Raw genomic sequence first — 17859 nt, 5'->3', positions numbered from 1 at the left:
GGGTTTTTCACGCTACAAGGCTTTTAACTCTGAGTAGGTTAAAGCAGGAACTCAAGGAAGTCTGCCTTGAAACGTGTGTGGATTTCACGCAGCTTGTCAATCTGCTGTGAAGGTGTCTAATTTTCCCTGACAGAGCACAACACAAGCTCCAGTATTTTCTGTAAAGAAATGGCCACCTGATAAAAGGTTTTTCATGCTACAAGGCTTTTAACTCTGAGTAGGTTAAAGCAGGAACTCAAGTCTGCCTTGGAAGTCTGCCTTGTCAATCTGCTGTGAAGCTGTCCATTTTTCCTGACAGAGCACAGCACAAGCTCCAGTATTTTCTGTAAAGAAATGGCCCCCAGATAAAAGGTTTTTCACTCTAAGAAGACTTTTATCTCCAAGTAGGTTAGAGCAGGAACTCAAGGAAGTCTGCCTTGACACGTGTCTGGATTTCACGCAGCTTGTCAATTTGCTGTGAAGGTGTCCAATTTTCCTGACAGAGCACAGCACAAGCTCCAGTAGTTTCTGTAAAGAAATGGCCACCTGATAAAAGGTTTTTCACGCTACAAAGGCTTTTAACTCCAAGTAGGTTAGAGCAGGAACTCAAGGAAGTCTGCCTTGTCAATCTGCTGTGAAGCTGTCCAATTTTTGAAACAGTGAAACGCGTGTGGATTTCACGCAGCTTGTCAATCTGCTATAATGGTGTGTAATTTTCCGTGACAGAGCACAAGTAAAGCTCCAGGAGTTTCTGTAGTGTAGTGGTCATCAGCGTTTGCCTAACATTTCTTTACAGAAACATAGCTTCTTGTTTTCCGAGAATTCCTAAAGTCTTTGCGACTTTCCAGGTAAATCATGGTAGTGAAATAAGAGTAATTTTCCGTAGTGTAGTGGTTATCATGTTTGCCTCACACGAAAGGTCCCTGACTGGAAACAGGCACAGTCTTTATTGCTATCTGTAAAGAAATGGCCCCCTGGTTTTTCACTCTATGAAGGCTTTCATCTCCAAGTAGGTTAGAGCAGGAACTCAAGGAAGTCTGCCTTGTCAATGTGCTGTGAAGGTGTCCAATTTTCCTGACAGAGCACAGCACAAGCTCCAGTATTTTCTGTAAAGAAATGGCCCCCAGATAAAAGGTTTTTCACTCTAAGAAGGCTTTTATCTCCAAGTAGGTTAGAGCAGGAACTCAAGGAAGTCTGCCTTGACACGTGTGTGGATTTCACGCAGCTTGTCAATTTGCTGTGAAGGTGTCCAATTTTCCCTGACAGAGCACAGCACAAGCTCCAGTATTTTCTGTGAAGAAATAGCCACCTGATAAAAGGTTTTTCACGCTACAAGGCTTTTAACTCTGAGTAGGTAAAAGCAGGATCTCAAGGAAGTCAGCCTTGACACATGTCTGGATTTCACGCAGCTTGTCAATTTGCTGTGAAGGTGTCCAATTTTCCCTGACAGAGCACAGCACAAGCTCCAGTATTTTCTGTGAAGAAATGGCCACCTGATAAAAGGTTTTTCACGCTACAAGGCTTTTAACTCTGAGTAGGTAAAAGCAGGATCTCAAGGAAGTCAGCCTTGACACATGTCTGGATTTCACGCAGCTTGTCAATTTGCTGTGAAGGTGTCCAATTTTCCCTGACAGAGCACAGCACAAGCTCCAGTATTTTCTGTAAAGAAATGGCCACCTGATAAAAGGTTTTTCACTTTAAGAAGGCTTTTATCTCCAAGTACGTTAGAGCAGGAACTCAAGGAAGTCTGCCTTGACACGTGTGTGGATTTCACGCAGCTTGTCAATCTGCTGTGAAGGTGTCTAATTTTCCCTGACAGAGCACATCACAAGCTCCAGTAGTTTCTGTAAAGAAATGGCCACCTGATAATAGGTTTTTCACTCTACAAAGGCTTTTAACTCTGAGTAGGTTAAAGTAGGAACTCACAGAAGTCTGCCTTGTCAATCTGCTGTGAAGCTGTCCAATTTTCCCTGACAGAGCACAGCACAAGCTCCAGTATTTTCTGTATAGAAATGGCCACCTGATAAAAGGTTTTCACGCTACAAGGCTTTTAACTCTGAGTAGGTTAAAGCAGGAACTCAAGGAAGTCTGCCTTGACACGTGTGTGGATTTCACGCAGCTTGTCAATCTGCTGTGAAGGTGTCTAATTTTCCCTGACAGAGCACAGCACAAGCTCCAGTATTTTCTGTAAAGAAATGGCCACCAGATAAAAGGTTTTTTCACTCTAAGAAGACTTTTATCTCCAAGTAGGTTAGAGCAGGAACTCAAGGAAGTCTGCCTTGACACGTGTCTGGATTTCACGCAGCTTGTCAATTTGCTGTGAAGGTGTCCAATTTTCCCTGACAGAGCACAGCACAAGCTCCAGTAGTTTCTGTAAAGAAATGGCCACCTGATAAAAGGTTTTTCACGCTACAAAGGCTTTTAACTCCAAGTAGGTTAGAGCAGGAACTCAAGGAAGTCTGCCTTGTCAATCTGCTGTGAAGCTGTCCATTTTTGAAACAGTGAAAGCGCGTGTGGATTTCACGCAGCTTGTCAATCTGCTATAATGGTGTGTAATTTTCCGTGACAGAGCACAAGTAAAGCTCCAGGAGTTTCTGTAGTGTAGTGGTCATCGCGTTTGCCTAACATTTCTTTACAGAAACATAGCTTCTTGTTTTCCGAGAATTCCTAAAGTCTTTGCGACTTTCCAGGTAAATCATGGTAGTGAAATAAGAGTAAGTTTCCGTAGTGTAGTGGTTATCATGTTTGCCTCACAAGAAAAGGTCCCCGGCTGGAAACAGGCACAGTCTTTATTGCTATCTGTAAAGAAATGGCCCCCAGGTTTTTCACTCTATGAAGGCTTTCATCTCAAGTAGGTTAGAGCAGGAACTCAAGGAAGTCTGCCTTGTCAATGTGCTGTGAAGGTGTCCAATTTTCCTGACAGAGCACAGCACAAGCTCCAGTATTTTCTGTAAAGAAATGGCCCCCAGATAAAAGGTTTTTCACTCTAAGAAGGCTTTTATCTCCAAGTAGGTTAGAGCAGGAACTCAAGGAAGTCTGCCTTGACACGTGTGTGGATTTCACGCAGCTTGTCAATTTGCTGTGAAGGTGTCCAATTTTCCCTGACAGAGCACAGCACAAGCTCCAGTATTTTCTGTGAAGAAATGGCCACCTGATAAAAGTTTTTCACGCTACAAGGCTTTTATCTCTGAGTAGGTTAAAGCAGGATCTCAAGGAAGTCTGCCTTGACACATGTCTGGATTTCACGCAGCTTGTCAATTTGCTGTGAAGGTGTCCAATTTTCCCTGACAGAGCACAGCACAAGCTCCAGTATTTTCTGTAAAGAAATGGCCACCTGATAAAAGGTTTTTCACTTTAAGAAGGCTTTTATCTCCAAGTAGGTTAGAGCAGGAACTCAAGGAAGTCTGCCTTGACACGTGTGTGGATTTCACGCAGCTTGTCAATCTGCTGTGAAGGTGTCTAATTTTCCTGACAGAGCACAGCACAAGCTCCAGTAGTTTCTGTAAAGAAATGGCCACCTGATAATAGGTTTTTCACGCTACAAAGGCTTTTAACTCTGAGTAGGTTAAAGCAGGAACTCAAGGAAGTCTGCCTTGACACGTGTGTGGATTTCACGCAGCTTGTCAATTTGCTGTGAAGGTGTCCAATTTTCCCTGACAGAGCACAGCACAAGCTCCAGTATTTTCTGTAAAGAAATGGCCACCTGATAAAAGGTTTTTCACGCTACAAAAGCTTTTAACTCTGAGTAGGTTAAAGCAGGAACTCAAGGAAGTCTGCCTTGTCAATCTGCTGTGAAGCTGTCCAATTTTCCTGACAGACCACAGCACAAGCTCCAGTATTTTCTGTAAAGAAATGGCCACCTGATAAAAGGTTTTTCACTCTAAGAAGGCTTTTATCTCCAAGTAGGTTAGAGCAGGAACTCAAGGAAGTCTGCCTTGACACGTGTGGATTTCACGCAGCTTGTCAATTTGCTGTGAAGGTGTCCAATTTTCCATGACAGAGCAAAGGTAAAAGGTTTTTCTGCCGCTCTAATCAGTTAAGGCATTTCTTTACACAGGTGTGAAGAAAAATATTGAGTCACTCTAGGCTGTGGTAACTGCCAGGCCAGCAGAGTCTGTGGTAGTATCCAAGTAATTTTCAACAAAGCACAAAAGAAATGACCACTGTGGATTCTCAAAAAGCAGTTCTTCAGCTCCTGCTGTGAACTTAAGGAGGTCTTCTTTAAAACGCGTGTGGATTTCACGCAGCTTGTCAATCTGCTCTAATGGTGTGTAATTTTCCCTGACAGAGCACAAGTAAAGCTCCAGGAGTTTCTGTAGTGTAGTGGTTATCACGTTCGCCTCACACGCGAAGGGTCCCCGGTTTGAAACCGGGAGGAAACAGCATTGCTTCCATTATTTATCTGTAAAGAAATGGCCCCCAGATAAAAGGTTTTTCACTTTAAGAAGGCTTTTATCTCATAGTAGGGTAAAGAAGGAACTCAAGGAAGTCTGCCTTGTCAATCTGCTGTGAAGCTGTCCAATTTTCCCTGACAGAGCACAGCACAAGCTCCAGTATTTTCTGTAAAGAAATGGCCCACAGATAAAAGGTTTTTCACTCTAAGAAGGCTTTTATCTCCAAGTAGGTTAGACCAGGAACTCAAGGAAGTCTGCCTTGACACATGTCTGGATTTCACGCAGCTTGTCAATTTGCTGTGAAGGTGTCCAATTTTCCCTGACAGAGCACAGCACAAGCTCCAGTATTTTCTGTAAAGAAATGGCCCCCAGATAACAGGTTTTTCACTCTATGAAGGCTTTTATCTCGAAGTAGGTTAGAGCAGGAACTCAAGGAAGTCTGCCTTGACAGGTGTCTGGATTTCACGCAGCTTGTCAATCTGCTGTGAAGGTGTCTAATTTTTCCTGACAGAGCACAGCACAAGCTCCAGTATTTTCTGTAAAGAAATGGCCACCTGATAAAAGGTTTTTCACGCTACAAAGGCTTTTAACTCTGAGTAGGTTAAAGCAGGAACTCAAGGAAGTCTGCCTTGACACGTGTGTGGATTTCACGCAGCTTGTCAATCTGCTATAATGGTGTGTAATTTTCCCTGACAGAACACAGGTAATGCTCCAGGAGTTTCTGTAGTGTAGTGGTTGTCACGTTCGCCTAACACGCGAAAGGTCCTCGGGTCAAAACCGAGCAGAAACATTACTTCTTGTTTTATGAGAATTCAAGAAAGTCTTTGCGACGTTCCAGGTAAATCATGGTAGAAAAGAAGAGTAAGTTTCCATAGTGTAGTGGTTACAACGTTCGCCTCACACGCGAAAGGTCCCCGGGTGGATACAGGCACAGTCTTTATTGCTATCTGTAAAGAAATGGCACCCAGATAAAAGGTTTTTCACTCTAAGAAGGCTTTTGTCTCCAAGTAGGTTAGAGCAGGAACTCAAGGAAGTCTGCATTGACACGTGTGTGGATTTCACGCAGCTTGTCAATTTGCTGTGAAGGTGTCCAATTTTTCCTGACAGAGCACAGCTCAAGCTCCAGTATTTTCTGTAAAGAAATGGCCCCCAGATAAAAGGTTTTTCACTCTATGAAGGCTTTTATCTCCAAGTAGGTTAGAGCAGGAACTCAAGGAAGTCTGCCTTGACAGGTGTCTGGTTTTCACGCAGCTTGTCAATTTGCTGTGAAGGTGACCAATTTTCCTGACAGAGCACAGCACAAGCTCCAGTAGTTTCTGTAAAGAAATGGCCACCTGATAAAAAAGGTTTTTCACGCTACAAAGGTCTTTAAATCTGAGTAGGTTAAAGCAGGAACTCAAGGAAGTCTGCCTTGTCAATCTCATTGTGAAGCTGTCCAAGGTTTTTCCTGACAGAGCACAGCACAAGCTCCAGTATTTTCTGTAAAGAAATTTCCACCTGATAAAAGGTTTTTCACTCTATGAAGGCTTTTATCTCCAAGTAGGTTAGAGCAGGAAGTCAACGAAGTCTGCATTGACACGTGTGTGGATTTCACGCAGCTTGTCAATTTGCTGTGAAGGTGTCCAATTTTCCCTGACAGAGCACAAGCACAAGCTCCAGTATTTTCTGTAAAGAAATGGCCCCAGATAAAAGGTTTTTCACGCTACAAAAGCTTTTAAATCTGAGTAGGTTAAAGCAGGAACTCAAGGAAGTCTGCCTTGTCAATCTCCTGTGAAGCTGTCCAATTTTCCTGACAGAGCACAGCACAAGCTCCAGTATTTTCTGTAAAGAAATGGCCACCTGATTAAAGGTTTTTCACTCTAAGAAGGCTTTTATCTCCAAGTAGGTTAGAGCAGGAACTCTAGGAAGTCTGCCTTGACACGTGTGTGGATTTCACGCAGCTTGTCAATTTGCTGTGAAGGTGTCCAATTTTCCCTGACAGAGCACAGCACAAGCTCCAGTAGTTTCTGTAAAGAAATGGCCCCCAGATAAAAGGTTTTTCACTCTAAGAAAGCTTTTATCTCCAAGTAGGTTAGAGCAGGAACTCAAGGAAGTCTGCCTTGTCAATCTGCTGTGAAGCTGTCCAATTTTGAAACAGTGAAACGGTGTGGATTTCACGCAGCTTGTCAATCTGCTATAATGGTGTGTAATTTTCCTGACAGAGCACAAGTAAAGCTCCAGGAGTTTCTGTAGTGTAGTGGTCATCGCGTTTGCCTAACATTTCTTTACAGAAACATAGCTTCTTGTTTTCCGAGAATTCCTAAAGTCTTAAAGCGACGTTCCAGGTAAATCATGGTAGAGAAATAAGAGTAAGTTTCCGTAGTGTAGTGGTTATCATGTTTGCCTCACACGCTAAAGGTCCCCGGCTGGAAACAGGAACAGCTCTTTATTGCTATCTGTAAAGAAATGGCCCCCAGATTAAAGGTTTTTCACTCTAAAAAAGGCTTTTATCTCCAAGTAGGTTAGAGCAGGAACTCAAGGAAGTCTGCCTTGTCAATCTGATGTGAAGGTGTCCAATTTTCCCTGACAGAGCACAGCACAATCTCCAGTATTTTCTGTAAAGAAATGGCCACCTGATAAAAGGTTTTTCACGCTACAAGGCTTTAACTAACTCTGAGTAGGTTAAAGCAGGAACTCAAGGAAGTCTGCATTGACACGTGTGTGGATTTCACGCAGCTTGTCAATTTGCTGTGAAGGTGTCCAATTTTCCCTAACAGAGCACAGCACAAGCTCCAGTAGTTTCTGTAAAGAAATGGCCACCTGATAAAAAGTTTTTCACGCTACAAAGGCTTTTAACTCCAAGTAGGTTAAAGCAGGAACTCTAGGAAGTCTGCCTTGTCAATCTGCTGTGAAGCTGTCCAATTTTCACTGACAGAGCACAAGTAATGCTCCAGGAGTTTCTGTAGTGTAGTGGTTATCACGTTAGCCTAACACGCGAAAGGTCCTCGGTTCAAAACCGAGCAGAAACATTGCTTCTTGTTTTGCGAGAATTCCTAAAGTCTTTGCGACGTTCCAGGTAAATCATGGTAGAGAAGGAGAACAAGTTTCCGTAGTGTAGTGGTTATCACGTTTGCTCTCACACGCTGAAAGGTCCCTGGTTTGAAACTTGGTGAAAACAGGCACAGTCTTTATTGCTATCTGTAAAGAAATGGCCCCAGATAAAAGGTTTTTCACTCTAAGAAGGCTTTTATCTCATACTAGGTTAAAGAAGAATCTCAAGGAAGTCTGCCTTGTCAATGTGCTGTGAAGCTGTCCAATTTTTCCTTACAGAGCACAGCACAAGCTCCAGTATTTTCTGTAAAGAAATGGCCCCCAAATAAAAGGTTTTTCACTCTAAGAAGGCTTTTATCTCCAAGTAGGTTAGATCAGGAACTCAAGGAAGTCTGCCTTGACACATGTCTGGATTTCACGCAGCTTGTCAATTTGCTGTGAAGGTGTCCAATTTTCCTGACAGAGCACAGCACAAGCTCCAGTATTTTCTGTAAAGAAATGGCCACCAGATAAAAGGTTTTTCACTCTATGAAGGCTTTTATCTCAAGTAGGTTAGAGCAGGAACTCAAGGAAGTCTGACTTGACAGGTGTCTGGATTTCACGCAGCTTGTCAATTTGCTTTAAAGGTGTCCAATTTTCCCTGACAGAGAACAGCACAAGCTCCAGTTGTTTCTGTAAAGAAATGGCCACCTGATAAAAGGTTTTTTCACGCTACAAAGGCTTTTAACTCCAAGTAGGTTAAAGCAGGAACTCAAGGAAGTCTGCCGTGTCAATCTGCTGTGAAGCTGTCCAATTTTCCTGACAGAGCACAGCACAAGCTCCAGTATTTTCTGTAAAGAAATGGCCCCAAGATAAAAGGTTTTTCACTCTAAGAAGGCTTTTATCTCCAAGTAGGTTAGAGCAGGAACTCAAGGAAGTCTGCCTTGAAACGTGTCTGGATTTCACGCAGCTTGTCAATTTGCTGTGAAGGTGTCCAATTTTCCCTGACAGAGCACAGCACAAGCTCCAGTATTTTCTGTAAAAAAATGGCCCCCAGATAAAAGGTTTTTTACTCTACAAAGGCTTTTATCTCCAAGTAGGTTAGAGCAGGAACTCAAGGAAGTCTGCCTTGACAGGTGTCTGGATTTCACGCAGCTTGTCAATTTGCTGTGAAGGTGTCCAATTTTCCCTGACAGAGCACAGCACAAGCTCCAGTAGTTTCTGTAAAAAATGGCCACCTGATTAAAGGTTTTTCACGCTACAAAGGCTTTTAACTCCAAGTAGGTTAAAGCAGGAACTCTAGGAAGTCTGCCTTGTCAATCTGCTGTGAAGGTGTCCAATTTTCCTGACAGAGCACAGCACAAGCTCCAGTATTTTCTGTAAAGAAATGGCCACCTGATAAATGGTTTTTCACACTACAAGGCTTTTAACTCTGAGTAGGTTAAAGCAGGAACTCAAGGAAGTCTGCCTTGACACGTGTGTGGATTTCACGCAGCTTGTCAATTTGCTGTGAAGGTGTCCAATTTTCCCTGACAAAGCACAGCACAAGCTCCAGTATTTTCTGTAATGAAATGGCCCCAGATAAAAGGTTTTTCACTCTAAGAAGGCTTTTATTTCCAAGTATGTTAGAGCAAGAACTCAAGGAAGTCTGCATTGACACGTGTGTGGATTTCACGCAGCTTGTCAATCTGCTGTGAAGCTGTCCAATTTTCCCTGACAGAGCACAGCACAAGCTCCAGTATTTTCTGTAAAGAAATGGCCCCCAGATAAAAGGTTTTTCACTCTATGAAGGCTTTTATCTACAAGTAGGTTAGAGCTGGAACTCAAGGAAGTCTGCCTTGTCAATCTGCTGTGAAGCTGTCCAATTTTCCCTGACAGAGCACAGCACAAGCTCCAGTATTTTTGTAAAGAAATGGCCCCCAGATAAAAAGTTTTTCACTCTAAGAAGGCTTTTATCTCCAAGTAGGTTAGAGCAGGAACTCAAGGAAGTCTGCCTTGACACGTGTCTGGATTTCACGCAGCTTGTCAATTTGCTGTTAAGGTGTCCAATTTTCCCTGACAGAGCACAGCACAAGCTCCAGTAGTTTCTGTAAAGAAATGGCCACCTGATAAAAGGTTTTTCACGCTACAAAGGCTTTTAACTCTGACAAGTAGGTTAGGAAGCAGGAACTCTAGGAAGTCTGCCTTGTCAATCTGCTGTGAAGGTGTCCAATTTTCCTGACAGAGCACAGCACAAGCTCCAGTATTTTCTGTAAAGAAATGGCCACCTGATAAAAGCTTTTCACGCTACAAAAGCTTTTAACTCTGAGTAGGTTAAAGCAGGAACTCAAGGAAGTCTGCCTTGACACGTGTGTGGATTTCACGCAGCTTATCAATCTGCTGTGAAGGTGTCTAATTTTCCCTGACAGAGCACAGCACAAGCTCCAGTAGTTTCTGTAAAGAAATGGCCACCTGATAAAAGGTTTTTCACGCTACAAAAGCTTTTAACTCTGAGTAGGTTAAAGCAGGAACTCAAGGAAGTCTGCCTTGACACATGTGTGCATTTCACGCAGCTTGTCAATTTGCTGTGAAGGTGTCCAATTTTCCCTGACAGAGCACAGCACAAGCTCCAGTACTTTCTGTAAAGAAATGGCCACCTGATAAAAGGTTTTTCACGCTACAAGGCTTTTAACTCTGAGTAGGTTAAAGCAGGAACTCAAGGAAGTCTGCCTTGACACGTGTTTGGATTTCACGCAGCTTGTCAATCTGCTGTGAAGCTGTCCAATTTTCCCTGACAGAGCAAAGGTAAAAGGTTTTTCTGCCGCTCTAATCTGTGAAGGCATTTCTTTACACAGGTGTTGTGAAGAAAAATATTGAGTCACTCTAGGCTGTGGTAACTGCCAGGCCAGCAGAGTCTGTGCTAGTATCCAAGTAATTTTCAACAAAGCACAAAAGAAATGACCACTGAGGATTCTCAAAAGCAGTTCTGCAGCTCCTGCTGTGAACTTAAGGAGGTCTTCTGTCTGTGAAACGCGTGTGGATTTCACGCAGCTTGTCAATCTGCTCTAATGGTGTGTAATTTTCCTGACAGAGCACAAGTAGAGCTCCAGGAGTTTCTGTAGTGTAGTGGTCATCACGTTCACTCGCCTAACACGCTAAAGGTCCTCGGTTCAGAAACCGAGCAGAAACCTTGTTTTGTTCGCGAGAATTTTAAAGTCTTTGCGACGCTCCAGGTAAAGCATGGTAGAGAAAGACGAGCAAGTTTCCGTAGTGTAGTGGTTATCACGTTCGCCTCACAGGCCAAAGGTCCCCGGTTCAAAACCAGGGGAGAAACAGGCACAGTCTTTATTGCTATCTGTAAAGAAATGGCTCCCAGATAAAAGGTTTTTACTCTGAGAAGGCTTTTATCTCATAGTAGGTTAAAGAAGGAACTCAAGGAAGTCTGCCTTGTCAATCTGCTGTGAAGCTGTCCAATTTTCCCTGACAGAGCACAGCACAAGCTCCAGTAGTTTCTGTAAAGAAATGGCCACCTGATAAAAGGTTTTTCACTTTAAGAAGGCTATTATCTCATAGTAGGTTAAAGAAGGAACTCAAGGAAGTCTGCCTTGTCAATCTGCTGTGAAGCTGTCAAATTTTCCCTGACAGAGCACAGCACAAGCTCCAGTATTTTCTGTAAAGAAATGGCCCCCAGATAAAAGGTTTTTCACTCTAAGAAGGCTTTTATCTCCAAGTAGGTTAGAGCAGGAACTCAAGGAAGTCTGCCTTGACACATGTCTGGATTTCACGCAGCTTGTCAATTTGCTGTGAAGGTGTCCAATTTTCCCTGACAGAGCACAGCACAAGCTCCAGTATTTTCTGTAAAGAAATGGCCACCTGATAAAAGGTTTTTCACTTTAAGAAGGCTTTTATCTCCAAGTAGGTTAGAGCAGGAACTCAAGGAAGTCTGCCTTGACACGTGTGTGGATTTCACGCAGCTTGTCAATCTGCTGTGAAGGTGTCTAATTTTCCTGACAGAGCACAGCACAAGCTCCAGTATTTTCTGTAAAGAAATGGCCACCTGATAATAGGTTTTTCATGCTACAAAGGCTTTTAACTCCAAGTAGGTTAAAGCAGGTCTGCCTCAAGGAAGTCTGCCTTGTCAATCTGCTGTGAAGCTGTCCAATTTTTCCTGACAGAGCACAGCACAAGCTCCAGTAGTTTCTTGTAAAGAAATGGCCACCTGATAAAAGGTTTTTCACGCTACAAAAGCTTTTAACTCTGAGTAGGTTAAAGCAGGAACTCAAGGAAGTCTGCCTTGACACGTGTGTGGATTTCACGCAGCTTGTCAATTTGCTGTGAAGGTGTCCAATTTTCCTGACAGAGCACAGCACAAGCTCCAGTATTTTCTGTAAAGAAATGGCCACCTGATAAAAGGTTTTTCACGCTACAAAAGCTTTTAACTCTGAGAAGGTTAAAGCAGGAACTCAAGGAAGTCTGCCTTGTCAATCTGCTGTGAAGCTGTCCAATTTTCCCTGACAGAGCACAGCACAAGCTCCAGTATTTTCTGTAAAGGAATTGCCACCTGATAAAAGGTTTTTCACTCTAAGAAGGCTTTTATCTCTAAGTAGGTTAGAGCAGGAACTCAAGGAAGTCTGCCTTGACACGTGTGTGGATTTCACGCAGCTTGTCAATTTGCTTTGAAGGTGTCCAATTTTCCCTGACAGAGCAAAGCACAAGCTCCAGTATTTTCTGTAAAGAAATGGCCACCTGATAAAAGGTTTTTCACTTTAAGAAGGCTTTTATCTCGAAGTAGGTTAGAGCAGGAACTCAAGGAAGTCTGCCTTGACACGTGTGTGGATTTCACGCAGCTTGTCAATTTGCTGTGAAGGTGTCCAATTTTCCATGACAGAGCAAAGATAAAAGGTTTTTCTGCCGCTCTAATCTGTGAAGGCATTTCTTTACACAGGTGTGAAGAAAAATATTGAGTCACTCTAGGCTGTGGTAACTGCCAGGCCAGCAGAGTCTGTGCTAGTATCCAAGTAATTTTCAACAAAGCACAAAAGAAATGACCACTGTGGATTCTCAAAAAGCAGTTCTGCAGCTCCTGCTGTGAACTTAAGGAGGTCTTCTGTGAAACACGTGTGGATTTCACGCAGCTTGTCAATCTGCTCTAATGGTGTGTAATTTTCCCTGACAGAGCACAAGTAAAGCTCCAGGAGTTTCTGTAGTGTAGTGGTCATCACGTTCGCCTAACACGCGAAAGGTCCTCGGTTCAAAACCGAGCAGAAACATTGCTTCTTGTTTTGCGAGAATTCCTAAAGTCTTTGCGACGTTCCAGGTAAATCATGGTAGAGAAAAAAGAGCAAGTTTCTGTAGTGTAGTGGTTATCACGTTCGCCTCACACGCGAAAGGTCCCCGGTTCAAAACCGGGTGGAAACAGGCACAGTTTTTATTGCTATCTGTAAAGAAATGGCCCCCAGATAAAAGGTTTTTCACTTTAAGAAGGCTATTATCTCATAGTAGGTTAAAGAAGGAACTCAAGGAAGTCTGCCTTGTCAATCTGCTGTGAAGCTGTCAAATTTTCCCTGACAGAGCACAGCACAAGCTCCAGTATTTTCTGTAAAGAAATGGCCACCTGATAAAAGGTTTTTCACTTTAAGAAGGCTTTTATCTCCAAGTAGGTTAGAGCAGGAACTCAAGGAAGTCTGCCTTGACACGTGTGTGGATTTCACGCAGCTTGTCAATCTGCTGTGAAGGTGTCTAATTTTCCCTGACAGAGCACAGCACAAGCTCCAGTAGTTTCTGTAAAGAAATGGCCACCTGATAATAGGTTTTTCACGCTACAAAGGCTTTTAACTCTGAGTAGGTTAAAGCAGGAACTCAAAGAAGTCTGCCTTGTCAATCTGCTGTGAAGCTGTCCAATTTTCCCTGACAGAGCACAGCACAAGCTCCAGTATTTTCTGTATAGAAATGGCCACCTGATAAAAGGTTTTTCACGCTACAAGGCTTTTAACTCTGAGTAGGTTAAAGCAGGAACTCAAGGAAGTCTGCCTTGACACGTGTGTGGATTTCACGCAGCTTGTCAATCTGCTGTGAAGGTGTCTAATTTTCCCTGACAGAGCACAACACAAGCTCCAGTATTTTCTGTAAAGAAATGGCCACCTGATAAAAGGTTTTTCATGCTACAAGGCTTTTAACTCTGAGTAGGTTAAAGCAGGAACTCAAGGAAGTCTGCCTTGTCAATCTGCTGTGAAGCTGTCCAATTTTCCCTGACAGAGCACAGCACAAGCTCCAGTATTTTCTGTAAAGAAATGGCCCCCAGATAAAAGGTTTTTCACTCTAAGAAGACTTTTATCTCCAAGTAGGTTAGAGCAGGAACTCAAGGAAGTCTGCCTTGACACGTGTCTGGATTTCACGCAGCTTGTCAATTTGCTGTGAAGGTGTCCAATTTTCCCTGACAGAGCACAGCACAAGCTCCAGTAGTTTCTGTAAAGAAATGGCCACCTGATAAAAGGTTTTTCACGCTACAAAGGCTTTTAACTCCAAGTAGGTTAGAGCAGGAACTCAAGGAAGTCTGCCTTGTCAATCTGCTGTGAAGCTGTCCAATTTTTTTGAAACAGTGAAACGCTGTGGATTTTCACGCAGCTTGTCAATCTGCTATAATGGTGTGTAATTTTCCGTGACGTGAGAGCACAAGTAAAGCTCCAGGAGTTTCTGTAGTGTAGTGGTCATCGCGTTTGCCTAACATTTCTTTACAGAAACATAGCTTCTTGTTTTCCGAGAATTCCTAAAGTCTTTGCGACTTTCCAGGTAAATCATGGTAGTGAAATAAGAGTAATTTTCCGTAGTGTAGTGGTTATCATGTTTGCCTCACACGCGAAAGGTCCCCGGCTGGAAACAGGCACAGTCTTTATTGCTATCTGTAAAGAAATGGCCCCCAGGTTTTTCACTCTATGAAGGCTTTCATCTCCAAGTAGGTTAGAGCAGGAACTCAAGGAAGTCTGCCTTGTCAATGTGCTGTGAAGGTGTCCAATTTTTTTCCTGACAGAGCACAGCACAAGCTCCAGTATTTTCTGTAAAGAAATGGCCCCAGATAAAAGGTTTTTCACTCTAAGAAGGCTTTTATCTCCAAGTAGGTTAGAGCAGGAACTCAAGGAAGTCTGCCTTGACACGTGTGTGGATTTCACGCAGCTTGTCAATTTGCTGTGAAGGTGTCCAATTTTCCCTGACAGAGCACAGCACAAGCTCCAGTATTTTCTGTAAAGAAATGGCCACCTGATAAAAGGTTTTTCACGCTACAAGGCTTTTAACTCTGAGTAGGTAAAAGCAGGAACTCAAGGAAGTCAGCCTTGACACATGTCTGGATTTCACGCAGCTTGTCAATTTGCTGTGAAGGTGTCCAATTTTCCTGACAGAGCACAGCACAAGCTCCAGTATTTTCTGTAAAGAAATGGCCACCTGATAAAAGGTTTTTCACGCTACAAGGCTTTTAACTCTGAGTAGGTAAAAGCAGGATCTCAAGGAAGTCAGCCTTGACACATGTCTGGATTTCACGCAGCTTGTCAATTTGCTGTGAAGGTGTCCAATTTTCCCTGACAGAGCACAGCACAAGCTCCAGTATTTTCTGTAAAGAAATGGCCACCTGATAAAAGGTTTTTCACTTTAAGAAGGCTTTTATGTCCAAGTAGGTTAGAGCAGGAACTCAAGGAAGTCTGCCTTGACACGTGTGTGGATTTCACGCAGCTTGTCAATCTGCTGTGAAGGTGTCTAATTTTACCTGAGAGAGCACAGCACAAGCTCCAGTAGTTTCTGTAAAGAAATGGCCACCTGATAATAGGTTTTTCACGCTACAAAGGCTTTTAACTCTGAGTAGGTTAAAGCAGGAACTCAAAGAAGTCTGCCTTGTCAATCTGCTGTGAAGCTGTCCAATTTTCCCTGACAGAGCACAGCACAAGCTCCAGTATTTTCTGTATAGAAATGGCCACCTGATAAAAGGTTTTTCACGCTACAAGGCTTTTAACTCTGAGTAGGTTAAAGCAGGAACTCAAGGAAGTCTGCCTTGACACGTGTGTGGATTTCACGCAGCTTGTCAATCTGCTGTGAAGGTGTCTAATTTTCCCTGACAGAGCACAGCACAAGCTCCAGTATTTTCTGTAAAGAAATGGCCCCCAGATAAAAGGTTTTTCACTCTAAGAAGGCTTTTATCTCCAAGTAGGTTAGAGCAGGAACTCAAGGAAGTCTGCCTTGACACGTGTCTGGATTTCACGCAGCTTGTCAATTTGCTGTGAAGGTGTCCAATTTTCCTGACAGAGCACAGCACAAGCTCCAGTAGTTTCTGTAAAGAAATGGCCACCTGATAAAAGGTTTTTCACGCTACAAAGGCTTTTAACTCCAAGTAGGTTAGAGCAGGAACTCAAGGAAGTCTGCCTTGTCAATCTGCTGTGAAGCTGTCCAATTTTTGAAACAGTGAAACGCTGCGTGTGGATTTCACGCAGCTTGTCAATCTGCTATAATGGTGTGTAATTTTCCGTGACAGAGCACAAGTAAAGCTCCAGGAGTTTCTGTAGTGTAGTGGTCATCGCGTGCTTGCCTAACATTTCTTTACAGAAACATAGCTTCTTGTTTTCCGAGAATTCCTAAAGTCTTTGCGACTTTCCAGGTAAATCATGGTAGTGAAATAAGAGTAAGTTTTCATAGTGTGAGTGTGAAGCTGGTTATCATGTTTGCCTCACACGCGAAAGCTCCCCGGCTGGAAACAGGCACAGTCTTTGATTGCTATCTGTAAAGAAATGGCCCCTTTTTTTCTCACTCTATGAAGGCTTTCATCTCCAAGTAGGTTAGAGCAGGAACTCAAGGAAGTCTGCCTTGTCAATGTGCTGTGAAGGTGTCCAATTTTCCCTGACAGAGCACAGCACAAGCTCCAGTATTTTCTGTAAAGAAATGGCCCCCAGATAAAAGGTTTTTCACTCTAAGAAGGCTTTTATCTCCAAGTAGGTTAGAGCAGGAACTCAAGGAAGTCTGCCTTGACACGTGTGTGGATTTCACGCAGCTTGTCAATTTGCTGTGAAGGTGTCCAATTTTCCCTGACAGAGCACAGCACAAGCTCCAGTATTTTCTGTGAAGAAATGGCCACCTGATAAAAGGTTTTTCACGCTACAAGGCTTTTATCTCTGAGTAGGTAAAAGCAGGATCTCAAGGAAGTCAGCCTTGACACATGTCTGGATTTCACGCAGCTTGTCAATTTGCTGTGAAGGTGTCCAATTTTCCTGACAGAGCACAGCACAAGCTCCAGTATTTTCTGTAAAGAAATGGCCACCTGATAAAAGGTTTTTCACTTTAAGAAGGCTTTTATCTCCAAGTACGTTAGAGCAGGAACTCAAGGAAGTCTGCCTTGACACGTGTGTGGATTTCACGCAGCTTGTCAATCTGCTGTGAAGGTGTCTAATTTTCCCTGACAGAGCACATCACAAGCTCCAGTAGTTTCTGTAAAGAAATGGTCACCTGATAAAAGGTTTTTCACGCTACAAAGGCTTTTAACTCTGAGTAGGTTAAAGCAGGATCTCAAGGAAGTCTGCCTTGACACGTGTGTGGATTTCACGCAGCTTGTCAATTTGCTGTGAAGGTGTCCAATTTTCCCTGACAGAGCACAGCACAAGCTCCAATATTTTCTGTAAAGAAATGGCCGCCTGATAAAAGGTTTTTCACGCTACAAAAGCTTTTAACTCTGAGTAGGTTAAAGCAGGAACTCACAGAAGTCTGCCTTGTCAATCTGCTGTGAAGCTGTCCAATTTTCCTGACAGACCACAGCACAAGCTCCAATATTTTCTGTAAAGAAATGGCCACCTGATAAAAGGTTTTTCACTCTAAGAAGGCTTTTATCTCCAAGTAGGTTAGAGCAGGAACTCAAGAAAATCTGCATTGACACGTGTGGATTTCACGCAGCTTGTCAATTTGCTGTGAAGGTGTCCAATTTTCCATGACAGAGCAAAGGTAAAAGGTTTTTCTGCCGCTCTAATCGGTGAAGGCATTTCTTTACACAGGTGTGAAGAAAAATATTGAGTCACTCTAGGCTGTGGTAACTGCCAGGCCAGCAGAGTCTGTGCTAGTATCCAAGTAATTTTCAACAAAGCACAAAAGAAATGACCACTGTGGATTCTCAAAAGCAGTTCTTCAGCTCCTGCTGTGAACTTAAGGAGGTCTTCTTTAAAACGCGCGTGTGGATTTCACGCAGCTTGTCAATCTGCTCTAATGGTGTGTAATTTTCCCTGACAGAGCACAAGTAAAGCTCCAGGAGTTTCTGTAGTGTAGTGGTTATCACGTTCGCCTCACACGCTGAAGGGTCCCGGTTCGAAACCGGGCGGAAACAGGCACAGTTTTTATTGCTATCTGTAAAGAAATGGCCCCCAGATAAAAGGTTTTTCACTTTAAGAAGGCTTTTATCTCATAGTAGGTTAAAGAAGGAACTCAAGGAAGTCTGCCTTGTCAATCTGCTGTGAAGCTGTCCAATTTTCCCTTACAG

General features: G+C 43.2%; 6 non-coding genes across 6 annotated transcripts; all 6 read left to right on the top strand.

The window, feature by feature from the left end:
* The first annotated feature begins 4288 nt into the window (after positions 1-4288).
* Positions 4289-4361, top strand: trnav-cac. The gene has a single exon. It is a non-coding gene; the product is annotated as a tRNA-Val (tRNA).
* Positions 4362-5090: 729 nt separating this feature from the next.
* Positions 5091-5163, top strand: trnav-aac. The gene has a single exon. It is a non-coding gene; the product is annotated as a tRNA-Val (tRNA).
* Positions 5164-7308: 2145 nt separating this feature from the next.
* trnav-aac lies at positions 7309-7381 on the top strand. The gene has a single exon. It is a non-coding gene; the product is annotated as a tRNA-Val (tRNA).
* Positions 7382-12558: 5177 nt separating this feature from the next.
* On the top strand, positions 12559-12631 carry trnav-aac. The gene has a single exon. It is a non-coding gene; the product is annotated as a tRNA-Val (tRNA).
* A 75-nt stretch (positions 12632-12706) lies between these two features.
* On the top strand, positions 12707-12779 carry trnav-cac. Its single transcript has one exon. It is a non-coding gene; the product is annotated as a tRNA-Val (tRNA).
* Positions 12780-17633: 4854 nt separating this feature from the next.
* Positions 17634-17706, top strand: trnav-cac. The gene has a single exon. It is a non-coding gene; the product is annotated as a tRNA-Val (tRNA).
* The last annotated feature ends 153 nt before the right edge of the window (positions 17707-17859 follow it).

The sequence above is a fragment of the Puntigrus tetrazona genome, unplaced genomic scaffold (assembly GCF_018831695.1).
Source record: "Puntigrus tetrazona isolate hp1 unplaced genomic scaffold, ASM1883169v1 S000000499, whole genome shotgun sequence".
Taxonomy (NCBI): domain Eukaryota; kingdom Metazoa; phylum Chordata; class Actinopteri; order Cypriniformes; family Cyprinidae; genus Puntigrus; species Puntigrus tetrazona.
This window is presented reverse-complemented; position numbering and strand designations above follow the sequence as displayed.